Source organism: Marmota monax, unplaced genomic scaffold, assembly GCF_021218885.2.
Source record: "Marmota monax isolate L192 unplaced genomic scaffold, Marmota_monax_Labrador192_F-V1.1 WCK01_AAM20220418_F8-fsc00021, whole genome shotgun sequence".
NCBI lineage: Eukaryota > Metazoa > Chordata > Mammalia > Rodentia > Sciuridae > Marmota > Marmota monax.
The window spans coordinates 3,015,687-3,033,366 of record NW_026695228.1 but is presented as its reverse complement, the minus strand read 5'-3'; the positions used below and the strand labels follow the sequence as shown (position 1 = coordinate 3,033,366).

The following is a 17,680-nucleotide window of genomic DNA, read 5'->3' as shown; positions in this document are numbered from 1 at the left end:
AAGGCAAATGCACAGCATCAGAATGCAGATTAAGATTTCTGCCACCACTGGGGAGAAGAAAAAGCAGCAAGGCAATGTGAACTTTCCAATTAAATAAGAAGTCTATTTCCATTTACATTAAGAGAACACACTATCTATCCCCCCCACTTACCCACAGGGGCTAAGTTCCAAGACCCCCAGTGGATGCCAGAAACTGCACAAACCCATGAATACTTTTTTTCTGAATGTCCTATGGTGTTTCTATACAGTACCAGAGTTAAACTATTCCTTCATGTTTCATGCCCTGCTGCCTCCTTTGCATCACCACTTTTGTGCTTCGAGGTCACTATTACATAATAGAAGGGTTACCTGAACACATGCACAAGAGTGTACAAGATGATGGTACAAGAGTCCATTTAATAATCAAGAGGGTTACTCAGCAACTAACAGGTGGCAATCTTCAGCAGGGATATACTGGGCCAAGAGATGAATCACATCCCAGGTGGGACAAAGTAGTACAGTGTGGGATTTTGTTTGCTACTCAGAACACTATGCAATTTAAAACAAATTATTTCTGGAATTTTACATTAAATATTTTTGAACTGTGATTGTTGACTGCTGATAACTGAAACCCCAGAAAGCAAAACTGAATAAAGGAGCACTACTATACGCTACAGTTTAGATTTTAATCATTCTTAGACCAAAGTGGGGTTTTCCTTAACTTTGGAGACTTAAAATAAAAAGTTGATTCAAAAATCTGACAAATCTAATGAATCAATTTCTCTGTGGAAATAGGAATAACACATACCTAATGACATCTGTAAAAGAGACCATGCCACAGTTAACTCTGTAAGTACTACCTGGCAGTTAATGTTCATTTTCATACAACAACCTGACCTTTTATTTTCTTTTATTAGTACATTATAATTGTACATAATAGTTGGGCTCATTTTTACATACTCATGTATGAAATTTGATTTACTCCATTTCAGTCTCTGGTGCTTCCCTTTCCCTCCCATCCTTCCACCCCCTATTCTCCTTCCTCTACTCTACTGGTCTGCCTTCCACATATTTATTTTTAACTAGTGCTTTATACATATAAAGGTGGAATTACTGTGGTATATTTATATATGCACATAGTGTAATTTTGTCAAAATCATCCCACATGTCCTCCCCTTTCCTATCCCTTCTCCTTCCCCCTCAATCTCTTTCTTCTACTTTACTAAACTTACCTCTGTCTTTATGATATCCAACCCATTCCCCCTTTATCCCTTTCTTACTTTGCTCTAGCTTCCACATGTGATGAGAAAACATTCAACCTTTGATTTTCTGAGTCTGGCTTATTTCACTTGGCATGGATGTTGTACAGTTCCAATTACCAGCAAATGTCGTAATTTCACTCTTCTTTATGGCTGAGTCAAATTCCAGTGTGTGTATATACCACATTTTCTTAATCCATTCATCTATTGATGGACACCTGGACAGGTTCCATATCTCGATTTGAGTTAAGCTGCTATAAACGTCAATGTGGCTACACTGCTATAGAATGCTGATATTGATTCTTTTGGATAAATACCAAGGAGTGAAATATCTGGGTCATATGTTGGTTCCACTTCTAGTTTTCTGAGGTATCTCCATACTGCTTTTCAGAGTTATCACACCAGTCTGCAATCCCACCAAAAATATATGTGTACCTTTCTCCCTACATCCTTGTCAGTATTTATGATTGAGTTTCTTCATAATTGCCATTCTTACTTGAGTGGAGTGAAATCTCAGTGTAGTTTTGATTTGCAGTTCCCTGATTGCTAGGAATGTTGGACATTTTTTCATGTATGGGAGGGCCATTTGTGTTTCAACTTTTGAGAAAGGCTTGTTTTGTTTTACCCATTTTTTGATTGGGGTATTTTTTGGCTTTTTTTTTTTGGGGGGGGGGGTTAAACTTTTTCAGTTCTTATACATTAATCCTGTCAAAGGAGTAGCTAGCAAAGATTTTCTCCCATTCTTCAAGCTCTTGTTTCCTTTGCTGTGCAAAAGATTTTTAATTTGATGCCATTTCATTTATTAATTCTTGGTTTTATTTCTTGCACTTTAGAGGTTGTGTTAAGGAAGCCAGTTCCTATGCCAATGTGTTGGAATGTTGACCTTAGGTTTTTTCCTAGCAGTTGCAAAGTTTCTGGTCATATTCCTCAGTTTTTTGTCTACTTTGCTTTGACTTCTGAGTAGAGTGAGAGAAAGGGATCTAGTTTTATTTTTTCTACACATGGATATCCAGTTTTCCCAGCACCGTTTGTTGAAATGGCTCTCTTCTCCAAAATATATTTTTGGCACCTTTGTCAAGTTATCAGAAGACTGTAATTATTTAGGTTTGTCTCTGGGTCTTCTATTTTGTTCCAGTGATCTTCATGTCAATTTTGATGCCAATACAATAATGTTTTTATTACTATAGTACTGGAATATAATTTGATATCAAGTATTGCAATGCCTCCAATATCACTCTTCCTGTTTGAGATTGCTTTAACTGTTCTGGGTAATATTTTCTTCCAAGTGAATTTAAAAACTTTTTTCTAGTTCTGTGAAGAACACCATTGGCATTTTGGCAGGGATTGTATAACAAAACACTGAATCTGTATAACACTTCTGGTAGTATCCAAGAACATGTGGGGGCGGGAAGGTGTCTTTCCATCTTCTAAGGTCTTCTTCAGTTTTCCATAGTTTTCATTGTAGAGGTCTTTCACCTGCTTGGTTAATTCCCAACTTTTTTGATGTTATTGTAAATGAGATAGTTTTCCTGATACATTTCTTAGCAGAATTACTAGTGAAGTATAGGAAAACTATTTATTTATGAATGTTCATCTTGTATCCTACTTTGATGAATTTATTTATTAGTTCCAGAAGTCTTCTGGTGCAGTTTTTTTTAGGGTGTTCTAGATATAGGATTGTATTATCAACAAACAAAAATAATCTGACTTCTTCTTTTCCTATTTGTATCCCCTTAATTTCCTTCTCTTACCTTGAGGTGAAACATAAGATTTATGTATTTGGGATCTACTTTTTTTAATGTAGGCATTCATTGCTATCGATTTTCCTCTCAGAACTGTTTCATACTGTGTCAAAGATTTTATTTTGGTATTTTCTATCTCAGTTCTCATTGTTTCTAAGAATTTTTTATTCTATCATTTCTTCTAAGATACACTCCTCATTTAAAAGAATACTGTTCAATCTTCATGTGTTTTTATGGTTTCTATAATTTTTCTTGCTATTGATTTCTAGTTTCATTTCATTATGATGTGATAGATCATATTATATCAATTTTTGGCATTTGCTCATTTTTTGGTATTTGGTATGGACTATTTAGGAAAAGAATCCATGAGCTGCTGAAAAGAAAGTGAATTTAGTTGTTTTTGAGTAAAATATTCTATAGATATTCTTTAGACATAGTCCATTTAATTTATACTATTACTTAGGTTGTAAATATCTTTATTGATTGTATGTTTGGATGACCTGTCTATAGGGATGTGTTGAAATTCCACTGTATTCATATAAAAGAAATATAAGAACAATCCAACAAGAAGACAATAATGATAATATTTATCTCCTAAATATCAGTGCAACTAATTACATAAAATATATATATATATACATATATGCATATATATGTATATATGAATTTATAAATTTATATATGAATTTATATATGTGTATATATATGTATATATTTATATTTCTTGGCATTAAACACCACATAGACTTCAATACAATAATACAGAGCAATTAAAATAAAAAGATTATATGAAAAACATGTAATTTTCAAACCTTTCCATATACAGCAAACATATACACACGTGTGTGTACCCAGGCAGAATTGAAAAAAAGTGAAAAAAATAAATTTAAAACATTTAAAAATAAATTTTAAAATATATGAATAATAAAAAGTAAAAAGTAAATTTAAAAAAAATAGGGAAAAGGGGGGATAGAATAGAAAAAAAAATTCTTAATGAGAAATAAAGGGCTTATTTCCACTGTAGTCATCAAAACTACTGGCAAGGATGCATGTTCATTGCTCATGCTGTTGTGCCACTCTTCATGTTTATTTTTGGGTTCTGTAACCCTTGAGTCAAGGGCTGGGAGTTGTTAAGTCCCACTTCTTTGTGTTTCTCACCAAGCTGACAGCCATTGTGGTTAGGAGCCAAAGCTGGTTGTAGAAGCTCTCAACATAAGAATTTTGAAATTTATCTCTGCTGTTGTAGAAAACAGTAATCTATAAATCCATTTTACTGCTAACCAGTAATCTATTGCATGAATATACTGAAATTGGTCTGGTCCTTCTCCCTTTGAGATAAACCTGGGCTAATTTTAATTTGTGGCTATTACAAATAAGTTACTATAAGTATTATTGTATAGGCACATTCTTTTTTGTGCACATAATTTTCATTTCTCCTAAGCAGAGCTGCTAGGTCATTGGATAGATATATCCTTAGTGAATGTTGTTAGTATTCTTAATTACAGTGTTCTGGTAGGTATGCCATTACAATTACATGAGTATCTCCTTTATGTTATTGTTCTCCAAGTCCCCAAGGTTCTGTTCATTTTTTAAAATCTCTTTTTTTCCTTCTGTTCTTTAAATATTTCTATTGCTTTCTTTTGGTTCATGATTCCTGTTGTTTCCATTCTGAAGTTGTTTTTATGTTAGATATATTTTTCAGTTCTAGAATTTTCATTACAGCTTTATTGTTTCCAATTGTTGATATTTCCTACCTTTTTATTCTTTGCAAGAGCATTTTCCTTTACATTCTTAAGCAATGACAATGGCTGCATTAAAATCCTTACCCACTAATTCCAACATCTGAGATATCATAAAATTAGCCTTTTGTTGATTTGAGAATGTGTCGTGTTTTCTTGTTTCTCTGTACACTAAATAATTTTGCATTGTATTATGAATACTGTGAATGATATAAAGAAAGTTTGGTTTCAGCTTTTTTCTGAGGAATTTTTCATTTAAGCAGGCAATTTAGTTTACTTCATACATACACTTTTCAGGGCCTAAAAGGACACTTTCCCTGTCCTTTCAAACAAGCAAGACCGAAAGGTTCTTTTGTTAGCTGATGTTTTATCTGAGTTTCTGCCACCCTACCTGGGAGAAATCCACCCAATGCTATTCCCTTCCTTCAGTTTTTGACTACCCTCGTTTGTTTTGTTGTGGTTCTTTTTACCCTATGATGCTTTCAGATTGTTTTTCATATTCTGTTTATAGGTTATATTTGTTTTCTACAAAAGGACTTGTTAAAGCTAACAGGTCATGCCAGAAGCAGAATTTCTCCACTATGAATTTATATATCATGCTAAGTTAATACGTAAAAATATAGTAATTTAGGCTGTGGTTTGCGATTGCCTAGATGAAAAAACAATTTTTCATGTTTAAGAATATAAAACTTTTCAGATTGTTCACCTTTGCTCATTTTTAAAATTGGTATTCATTACTTCCTGATAGTCTTTTGTAACTAGGGATATCAAATCTTTGTTATATGTTATACATATATTTTCCTACTTTGTGGTCTTTTTCTTCAATTGTTTACAATATATGATACAAAACAATTATCTTCCTATATTGATGATTTTTTTTCTATTATAAATTAAAATATTTGATTCTTGACAGTTCTTGTAGGAAACTCTAGGTTTCTTCTTCTTATAATGATTTATAGCTTTTTAATCATTGCATATACTTTCAAGTCATATGGAAAACAACATTATCTGCTGAAGTTGAAATGATATATATCCCATGACTCAGAAATCCCACTTCTAGGTATTTAACCAACAAAAATGCATACATACGGATATAAAAGACTAAACAAGAATGTTTATAGGGGTGCTATTTGTATAAAAGCTGGAGATAACCTAAATGCCCATCACAGTAAAAAGAAAGAATACATTATAGCCAACTTATACAATGGTACTATATGGTAATAAAAATGAAGAAACTATTACTACATGTCACATAGGTACTCTAACAAACATAATGATGAGTAAAACTAAAGAGCACACATTATATGATTATACTTGAATTTAAAAAATAGAAAACTAATCTATGAAATTTGTAGTCAAAATGATGGTGACTTTGGGTTGAGGGAAAGTGCAGTGACTTGGAAAGAGTACAAAGAAAGCTAGCTTCATATAATACCTTTCTCTTAACCTTAATAGTGGTTACATAGAGAGATGTTCACTGTCATAATTCATCAAGATACATACACTTGTAATTTGCATATACAGTATATAAAAGTTTGTCTAAAGACAGTAACATGTTTTCATTTTTCAAGAAAATGAAAACGCATACTGTAAGAAAAAAAATAGTCTTCCCATACTTCCAGGCAATTATATTAAATTTGTGATACATTTCTTTTTACTTATGTATATATATGTATGATTTACTTAAAAATGGGTTTATACCATGTATATTACTTTATATCATGCTTTTTTTTTCTTTAATGATGCTAAGGGATCAAACCCAGGGCCTTATACATGCTAGGCAAGTGCTCTACCACTGCTATATATTTTTTTAGGGGGAAAGGGGATGACTGGGGATTGAACTCAGGGGCACAGGACCATTAAGCCATATCCTCAGCCCTTTTTCATAATTTATTTTGAGATAAGGTCTCAATGAATTGCTTAGCACCTCACTTTCACTAAGGCTGGCTTTGAACTTGTGATCCTCCTGCCTCAGACTCCCGAACAGCTGGGATTACAGTCGTGCGCCACCACACCCCAGCTACTGGCCTGTATGTTAATCTCAGTCATGCTTACACAGCACATTCATATATGTTGCTAATCATTCATAAAATTAAATTGCAATGTTTTATTTAATGATATAATTAACATGTGGTAATAAAAATCAAGGAAAGGATTTCAATTTCAGTGAAAACTAGCATCAAAGAAGATATTAATTATGAACTATAAAATAAAAACTAAGCTTAACATATAACTCAGATTATTATGCTATGCAGGTATGAATCCATTTGTAATTGAATGTATTTTTAACTAATTATATAAAAATTGTACATGTTAATGGAGTAACTTGATGTTTTGATAAAGTCATTATGTAATGTTTAAATCAGGTTTAACATCTCTCTATTCAAACACAATTTCATTGCAGAAAAAACTTCCAAATTCTTTTCTTCTGGCTTTCTGAAGTCTACAGTACACTATTGTTTTCTACAGACATTCTGTTGTGCACACCAGAACTTCTTGCTCCTAATTGTAACTATGTACCCATTAATCAACCTTTCCCTATCTCTCAGTCCTATACTCCCCAGCCTCTAGTAGCCACCATTCTACCCTCAATTTCTATGAGATCGACTCTTTTAGATTCTACATATAAATGAAATCATGCATTACTTGTCTTTTAGCACCTATCTTATTTCACTTAACATAATGCTCTCCAGTTCCATGCTTCTTGTTGCAAATGACAGGATTTGGGTTTTGTTTTTTTTTTTAATCTATTTTGTTTTGACCAGGTCTTGCTAAACTGGCAAGGCTGGCTTCAAATTCTCCTGCCTCAGTCTGTTGGGTAGCTGGGATTACAGGTGTGTGCCACGAATGGGATTTCATTCTTTTTTTTTTTTTTAAATTCTGAATAGTATTTCATTCTTTTTATGGATGAATAGTATTTCACAGTGTATATGTACCACATTTTCTTTATTCATTCATCAGTTGATGGATGCTTAGTTGTTTCTGTTTCTTGGCTATTGCAAGTAGCACTGCAATGAACATGGGAATGCAGATGTTTCTTTGACATGCTGACTTCATTTCTTTGGATGAATGCATTTTTGATCAGTAGATGGCTCATAGTTTCTGCATGTTGTGTTACAGTTCAAAAGAGCACCACAGGAAGAAATAAAATAAAAATTTGAAATTGCTTAAGGTACAGAAGAAAATTACTTTTACATCTGGTTGAAATATGGTATAAATATCACTTAGCACACATGATCTAGGAACTAATAGGTACCTCAAAGTTAACATGCAAAGCAGTATGCATGCCAGAAATTTAAAAAAAAAAAACACGTTACCCACACATATCATTTGCCAAATCCTCCTCTCATGATAGAGTCATTTAATCTAACAATACACTTTCTGATTCATCCCATTTGTAGAGTATTTGCTATTTTTTAACATTTTTTAAATATTTATTTTTTAGTTATAGTTGGACACAATATCTTTATTTTACTTATTTATTTTTATATGGTGCTGAGGATCAAACCCAGCGCCTCATACGTGCTAGGTGAGTGCTCTACCGCTGAACCACAACCCCAGCCCCTGTATTTGCTATTTTGACACAGTCAAATAGTAAATTAAAATAAAAAGAGCACTGATCCAGGAATTAAGATACCTGAATTCTAATTACAGCACTGCTAATATTAACATACTGGAGACTGAATAGGTAATTTACTGTCTTTATTGAGGTTTGAGACTCTAGCTTTCCAATTCTCTATTGTACCTAGCACCATACATTGCCATAGCAGTAATGAAAGGTAGTTCTAACTTCACTAGAATTAACAAATCTGTGTTTGACTGAATTAACAAATCAGTGTAGTTATGTTTCACTCTGGAAAGGAAGTGATCTGTGTAGAACTTAAAAGGAAAATCAAAAAATAAAAATGTCAGTTATTAACATATAAATGTCCAAGTGAACACATGTACTGATTATACCCTAAATCAACTTATCACTAATTACACAAAAATATTAGAAAAATATTAGAACCACTACTATCACACTTCTTTATTTCCCTTTAAGAGATTTATTATTTTATTATTACACTAAAAAAATGGTTTCATTCTTAGATGTCTAATAAGCACATCAAAGTTACCATGTCCAAAACTAAACTTCTGATCCACTGATCACCAAAAAATAAAATTTCCTACACAGTCTTCCTTATCCCTGCTATTAACTCCTTCCTTTTATTAGTTCATGAAAAATTTTATAAGGAGTCATTTCTGTGTCGCCTGTACATTCAAAGTAGATCCTAGATGTGCACATTCTCATCACCTTCATTGCCACCCACCTTTCCAATCTGTCACTTGGATTGTCTCAAGCACATCCATAGCGGCATCCCTGATTCTGCAACTGCTGCCATTTTCTATTCTTAACATAGCATGCTAAATTATAAATCAGACTCCTTACTTCACTCTTCAAAGTAATTTTTGCCTTTCTGTTTCTCTCTTCAGGACCTATGAATGCTTAGTACCTCCATGATCTTAAACAAATTTTTGTCTCCAATTCTTTTATTGCATTGCTCTCCTTCCACTCTGGCCCCAATTCATCCCACCGTAACCACAGGGACATTTTTGTTATCCCCTGGACACACTAGTTCCTTAGGGTCTCTGCATGTGCTATTCCTTTTACTCACATCATTCTTCTCTGAGATATCTGCATATATCACTCCATCTCCTTCAACAATTTTGTATCAATATTGTCATATTAAAATATGATGTCAGATGCTTACGGGGCCTAAGAATAAACCTCTATGATCTCTATTTAATTGAATAATAGTATAGTAATTTGAGTGAATCTCAAGAAATCATTACAATTTAAAACTACTTCTTTTTGTTGTTGTTATACATGACAGCAGAATGCATTTCAGTTCATTGCACACAAATGGGGCACAATTTTTCATTTCTCTGGTTGTACACAAAGTAGAGTCATACCACACATGTCTTCATACATGTACCTAGAGTCATCATGTTCATCTCATTCCACCATCCTTCCTAACCCCATACCCCCCTCCTTTCCACTCCCTCCCCTTTGCCCTATACAAAGTTCCTCTATTCATTCCATGCTCCCTGCTACCCCCAATATGGATCAGTATCCACTTATCAGAAACATTTGGCCCCTGGTCTTTTGAGATTGACTGACTTCACTTAGCATGAAACTCCATCCATTTACATGCAAATGCCATGACTGTATTCTCTTTTAATGCTGAATAATATTCCATTGTGTGTGTGTGTGTGTGTGTATATCACAGTTTCTTTATCCATTCATCTATTGAAGGATATCTAGGTTGATTCCACAATTTAGCTATTGTGAATTGTGCTGTTATAAACATTGATGTGGCTGTGTCACCATAGTATGTTGTTTTTAAGTTCTTTAGGTATAAACCAAGGAGTGGGATAGCTGAGTCAAATGGTGGTTACATTTGAAGTTTCTTAAGGAATCTCCATGCTGCTTCCCAGATTGGTTGCACCAATCTGCAGTTCCACCAACAATCTAAGAGTGTACCTTTTCCCCCACATCCCTGCCAACACTATTGTTGTTTGTGTCCTTAATAACTGCCATTCTGACTGGAGTAAGATGACATTTGATTTGCATTTCTCTAATTACTAGAGATGTTGAACAGTTTTTCATATATTTGTTGACCAATCATATATCTTCTTCTGAGAAGGATCTATTCAGTTCCTTAGCCAATTTACTGATTGGGTTTTTTGTTTGTTGGTTGGTTGGTTGGTTGGGTTTTTTTAGTGTTAAGTTTTTTGAGTTCTTTATACATCCTGGAAATTATACTATTTGACGTGCATGTGGTAATAATTTGCTCCCATTCTGTAGGCTCTCTATTCACCTGATTATTTCTTTTGCTGAGAAGAATATTTTCAGTTTGAAACCATTCCTTTTATTGATTCTTAATTTTATTTCTTGTGCTTTATGAAGTAGGGGCCTAATCTGACATGATGAAGATTTGGGTCTACTTTTTCTTCTATTATGTGCAGGGTCTCTGGTTTAATTCCTAGATCCTTTATTTACTTTGAGTTGAAGTTTGGGCATGGTGAGAGAGGGGTTTAATTTCATTTTGCTACATATGAATTTCCAGTTTTCCCAGCACCATTTGTTGAAGAGGCTATTATTTCTCCAATATATGTTTGTGGCACCTTTGTCTAGTATGAGATGATAACTATATTTATGTGGGTTTGTTTCTGTGTCCTCTACTCCGTACCATTGGTCTACAAGTCTATTTTGGTGCCAATACCATGATGTTTTTGTTACTATTGCTCTGTAGTATAGTTTAAGGTCTGGTATAGTGATGCCATCTACTTCACTCTTCTTACTAAGGATTACTTTGAATATTCCAGGTCTCTTATTTTTCCAGATGAATTTCATGATTGCTTTTTCTATTTCTATGAGGAATGACATGTGACTTCAGATTTACCCTAGACTTCACATCCCCTCAAAAAGAAAACCACAAAAATAAACTGAAAGGAGAAATACTAGGCTGCAACTGAAATCTATAATTGCTAATTCATAAAAAATAACACTACTTATTGACTCTATGAACTATAAAGGCAACAAAATCAAATGATATAATAAATATTATCTGTTTATAATGTAATAAATAGTATATGTTTAGACAATACAGTTCAAAGCAAGTTCCAGTTCCACCCACCAAAAGAGACTGAATATTTTTTTTAGTACTAGGGATTTTTTAACCACCAAGCCACATCCCCAGCCCTTTTATGTTTTATTTTGAGACAAGGTCTTGCTACATTGCTGAGGCTGGCTTTGAACCTGAGATCCTCCTGCTCAGCCTCCCAAGTCACTGAGATTACAAGTGTGCACCACCTCACCCAGCAAGACTGATTAGTTTTTACATGGTTCTAAATGTTCCACTCTAACACATTCCAAAGTTTTGTACAAGCCAAGCTGCCTCCTTTATAATTCTCCCAACAGATGTATAAGATACATATTAGAATATATTTCACTAAAAATGTAATTATTTGTGGGAATTTCCAAAAAGTTTACCAGTATCAGACTCTGATTATCAATTACAACTAGAGGATCATCAGATAGCTTAAGCAAAGCAAGATTCTGTACTTAGATTTTTAAAACAAGGGTATTATTTAAAGACCACAACTAATTTTTAATTAACTTCTCATTAGATACTAGAATTTAAGTCTATTACACAAAAAATAACTGAAAATTATTGTCAAGGAATACTATGATAATAAAAACTTTTTAATGAACTATTGGCAGAAAAGCTATGTCATGATTTATAATAATGTTTATTTATTTTAACAATTTTTTTTTTTTAGTTTCAAGCCATGCAAGTCTTTGTTTTGTGTTCAAATGTTGACTTTTCTCAATTATTTTGACTTGTATAATTGGTTATTTAAAGTATCATATTCATATGTCCTGACAAAATTTCATGCTAACTTAGTCATTTAAATTAAGTACTTAAATTAAGTACTTGCCATTTAAAAGATTTCACTGACTTCTCAAATTACAATATTCTGCACTTTCTCTGAGACAACAGCTTATCATTTTATTTAAGAGTATTTATATCTACTTACATATAATTTTGTTGCAAAATTATCCTGTTAATCAAAATAAAGAAATCACAGAAAGCCACCAGTTCTGATAACCGAAGTATGAATACATTAAGAAATCTGAGAACCACTAAATCAATAAGAAATAACCATCAGATACTTTGTTCACTTGTTTTAAGACTAATTCAGTATTATTTGTGATTCATATGAGTTTATTTGTCCTAATTCCACTGACATAACATTAGGCCTTAGTCATACACAAATATTGCTAGTTTTCAATGTCTATATGCAAAAAAGAGTTGACATAGTAGACATGATGCTGCTATCCTTAGAAAGGACTGCATGCAACGTTGGCTCTTAGCTGGCAACTGAGAACTTGGATTTTGGGAATGTTCCCACCATTACCTAATTGATGGAGCAGCTTGCTGAGCCCAGACTGTTTGTGTAAACAATATGGCTCATGTTGTATACCTGCTTTCCTTCTGAGAGTATGAAATTTGGGTACATGTTAGGCAAAGGGTGCCCATCTGACCAATTCCCAATAAAAACTCAGGAGACTGAGTCTTTAATAGGCTTCCTGGGTAGGTAACATTTCATGTGTGTTGTCAAAATTTAATGTTTGAGGAATTGAGCACATTCTAAAAGATTCTACTGGGACAGGATTCTTAGAAGCTAGTTGTCTGTGAACTTTGTCCTATGTGCCTTTTCCCTTTACTGATTTTGCTTTGCATCTTTTAGGTGTAATAAATCTTAGCCATGATTAAGACTAAATGCTGAGTCTTATAAGTCTTCCTAGAATACAACTGAACCCAGGAATGGTCCTGGGGACCCCTGACAAAGGCCAGACAAGTCCAAGAAGGAGCAACTGTGTCTTTTATTTATGTATATTTGTTAGAGTATATACCATGGTCTTATATGTAACAGATACTCATCAATTTGATGTTTTTATATATTATTCTTTTATACGTTATCCAGACCAGTCTAAAGATATATTGATCTCCACCTCGGTGTTAGATAATATTGGTAAACTTATTAAATGACAAAAAAATGTGTAATAAAAATGGTACAGTTCAAACAATAAATGAGAAGTTTGGGGTAGGTTCAAGTAACACAGTTGCACAAAGACTGATCACTTGGAGAATGTAGTCTGTAACCCTCACACTTGTGTTAATGCTATTTTAACAGTTCTCTTCCTGTAAATTTCCTAAAGAATATTCTAAGTGTCCTTAATTTAATTTTCTTTTTTGTCTATTCATATATCTTTGAAATTTAGCAAAAAGTAACAGACTGCAGTTGTATGTGAGTGATAGTAGAGGGCAGGCATTTTACCAAGTTTCTGTGTTTTTTAAACACAGTTCTGTAATATTTCAAAAACACAAACAATCCATGCTTCCTTGTACTTTATATAATTCCTTCAGAACTATATCCCACTCATTGGTAAAAAGATCAAGAAGTCTATAAGAAAGTCACAAAACAAATATGAAGTAATGTAAAAGAAGGCCCATGAGATAGGAGAGTCAATGAGGAGGAGGATGCAGCTAAGTAAAATAAACTTCCAAGCTCTCTCATGACAAAATAATTTTTGGTCTTGATCTTTCATAGTAAAAATAAAGAAAAGCTCTTATTATTTTTAAAACAAACAACATTCAAGATAGAGACTTTATACCAAATGTCAACTATGTCCGTCAAAAGAACAACGGAATATAATGAGGAATTTCTTTTACAAAACACTGCAATTCAGCAACTGTTCCTCTTATGGAAGCCCTATTTCCAGAAGAAAATTTTAAATACTAAAATACAAAATACATACTTTGCCAGTAAATGTAACAAAAATATGTATTTTAAAAATATGATTAATACAGAAAATTTAAATCATTAATATAGTGAAGTGAAACAGCTGGGAAAAGGCACAACACTGAAAGCAATCTCCAGAGTTTGTCAAACCGTCTCCCTAAAACATGAGTTGGTAATTCCCAGATCCAAGAAAAACCATGATTCCATCACCACAGCTGGCAGAAGGGGATTTGTGTTTTGCTTTTGAGAAATAGGGAAAGTGGGAAAAGTTAGAGATCTGGCCATTCTAGAATTTTCTGTCAATTCCATTTCCAGTGTGCTGATTGTGTTGAAGTCTACACATACACTTTAGTCATTTATTTCAATGGCTCTATTCACTACTAATAATATCACTGGCAAAATAATAAGTTGAATTTAAATCAATAACCTTTATTTTCCTATCAACAGTTTATAATCTTGTCAAAAAGCTTCACAATAATAAGATCACAGTTCTCTATGCTATATCTATCTTTATATCAAGACACCTCTACTAATCAAATTAACGAAGTTCCCAAAGAAAAGGTAGTATGCACTAGTTTTCTCTTCAAAAAGAAACATATACTTTGATGTTTCTTATTTTACATTCTTAAAAATATATTTTTTAAAGACAAACTCTATAGTTGATACCAGCTTAATAACACAAACACTACCGGTTATCCAAAAGCTGAAATTTTCCTTTTATAAAGTTATAGTTTTCATCATATTGAAATGAGTCAGTTACTATGACTATGTACAAATGTACTGTAGAATTAGAATAATGTAATTGTAGATCAAAGATAAATTTTACAAGCATTAACAATGAAATATTCTAAATGCTATCTGCTAAGACAAATTTCAATTGTTTAAATATTAGGTGAAATGTGCAACTCAGACTAAATCAGTGTATAGTAAAAACCAATAGTGTATAGATAATGAAGGTATCATGGAAGCTGGTTAAAAAATTATAATGAATAGAGAACTAGTAAAAAAAAAAAAATATAGCAACCTGGCTGAAATTGATATTCATTAGGGTACTCTTCACATCAATAGGGAGCATTTGGACTCTGTGGTCTTTATCAGTGTCCCAGCTGGTAATGGTTGAAGGTTAATGCCTTACCCCATTCTGTTCAATTTTCTATCCTAATTAGCCCTCCAAATCTATAGCTGTGAGCACCAAGTGTCTGTGCTCAAAAGAAACTAATTAATGCTAGCAAATTAGATCAAGTCCAAAGATCCAACAGCCAAACTCTTAGTTAAATGCTCCTTGTTAATAGGAAGTGTAGCTGTCAATAACTGCTGTTGGTGACTATAATGAGGCATCTTTCTTTCATTGAAAGTGATTTCATTTCTCTTTGTCCCTGGAAAAGCTGTTCTATTCCCTTCACAAACCTAAGTTGCTGGCAGTATGACCCAATTCTTATGATCAGCTGGGTTGAAATGACATAAAAAAAAAATTAAACAGAAAACCTTTCCTACATAATCATGTTTCAGGCAGTTAGCAGAAAGTCAGATTACTTATTAAAATTCCTATATCTTTATCCAAGAACCATAAAATTAGCTTTTATGTAAATGCTTTTATGTAAAACCCTAATTATTTAATGAAACAAAAACTATAAATAGTAAATAAACTACAATGAAAGTGTCCCTATTCTAAATTACATCTTATTGTTAGCTTCAATGTAGCTTTCTTCTGCTGTTTAGGCAATACTAACATATATTCTTTTCTAATTCATATGGTTAAACAGAGGAAATATTAAGGATTATTGTTCTTTTATAAAATAATCAATTTTATATTCTAAAACACAATTTTGGACATGTGATCTAAAAAAATCAACATATTATTACCACTTATTTTGAATTTCTTAAAATTCAAATATGAAAATATCAATTATGATATAGCATGCTTTCTAATAAGGGCAAATGCATTAACATACTAATATAACCCAAATCAATCTCAGATTTCCAGATGCTTAGTCTCCAGAAAAAAACAAAATTCCATTTAAGAAAACAAAACCCTAACCATGTCAACATCCTAAACAATCTAATTTTTGATTAAAAAAAATTTAAATAAGCATTTTCTTTTTTATACCATTGGGCAACACACACAAGTATTAACAGTTTAGTTATTGTCTCTTCTTTCACTTAAATAGCCAAAAATAAAGGTTCTAAGAATAAGCAGAGTTCTGAAACCCATCTGAATCATAACCAGTAAATAAAAAGAAAGAAAGAAAGAAAGAAAGAAATCTATAATTGAGTAGCCTAGCTTTCTTTCATTCTAGCTACCAGGATTATGAGTTATAAAACAGAATAAATACAACCTATAACTTTAGACTGATGTATCAGTAACAAGTAAATTTTCCTAGTAGTGAAAAGTTAACCTTAAAACTTTATTATTCCATTTTGAAGTTTTTTCCTCCCTCACCTGAACAAGGATACATATTTTTGGAAGTTCTATGAGGCAAGTGAAAGGCTACTTCTTGAGAATGTCAGCATGATACCTGCTACTGCCAGATGTGCACTGAACCCTATCTGCAGGTGCCAATAGGTTAATTTCTCCTGATACCTGGAGTGGGGCTGAAAGATGCTTTTATTAAATAACTGATTGAAAGTAAAAGCAAGAATAATACCACAGAATGATTGTTATTTTAAATTACTAATTTGTAGATGGATTTAAAAACAGAATGCCACACAGAATAAGACATTTAACTTAAGAAACACAAGTGATCATCACATATTGTTGAAGGGTAAGAAACTACTCTTATTTTATTGTCTCCATCCACAATCTGCAAAGAACATCTCCAAGGGTTAGAGGTGGGGAAGGCCAAGAAATGTTCTTTAGCATCCAAAAATTATTAGCACAGTCTTGAAACTAGAGTTGACACGACCTTGTTTGTCTGTTAAGAAGGTGCAGTGGAACTGCATTCCATTTCCTAGGAAGTATGGTGATCCCCAACAAAGATACTACAGGGGAAAGGGAAGAAGGGGAATGAAGAAAACAGACTATGTCAGTAAAGTATTACCACTTATTTTGAAGGTTATTCCAAATGGTAGTTTTTTTTTTTTTAAAGGAAAGTTCTACAGAAATATTGCCATCAGCTTTTTAATTACCCATCATTTACAGATGTATTATGACCTCATTTTTTACCTATCACCACTGTTTGTACTTTCACTAGAATGTTACATATTAATCAACAATATCTAAAGTTTATAGTATATAGGAACATTTAAATGTTAACAATATTTTTTAAAGAAAATATACATGTGTGGGAACCCGTAACATACATTTACATAAATATCCTTTACTTGGAAACATAAAATAAAACAAAACAAAATGAAACACACACATTAAAAACTCCCTAGACTCACTGTAGATCCTATTGGGATTCCATTAACAATTCAGTAATAGACAATAGTTCTAAGGAAATCATCTTAGTACATACACATGAATATGCTGATAGATGAAAAACAGGTACATGTTAGATTAGATGTTTGTTCTTTCCCTATCAAACTCACCAAAATAACTTGTTTCTCCAGAATACTCACACCGAGTTTTTCTCTATACATTACCATACTTGGTGGGGGAGAGTGT

The 17,680-nt window shown here is 32.8% G+C and overlaps 1 protein-coding gene across 1 annotated transcript in view; it reads right to left on the bottom strand.

The window, feature by feature from the left end:
• Window positions 1-17,680, bottom strand: part of Cmc1 (C-X9-C motif containing 1) — a 71,610-nt gene that overhangs the window by 34,315 nt on the left and 19,615 nt on the right. The gene's annotated exons all lie outside the window — the stretch shown is intronic.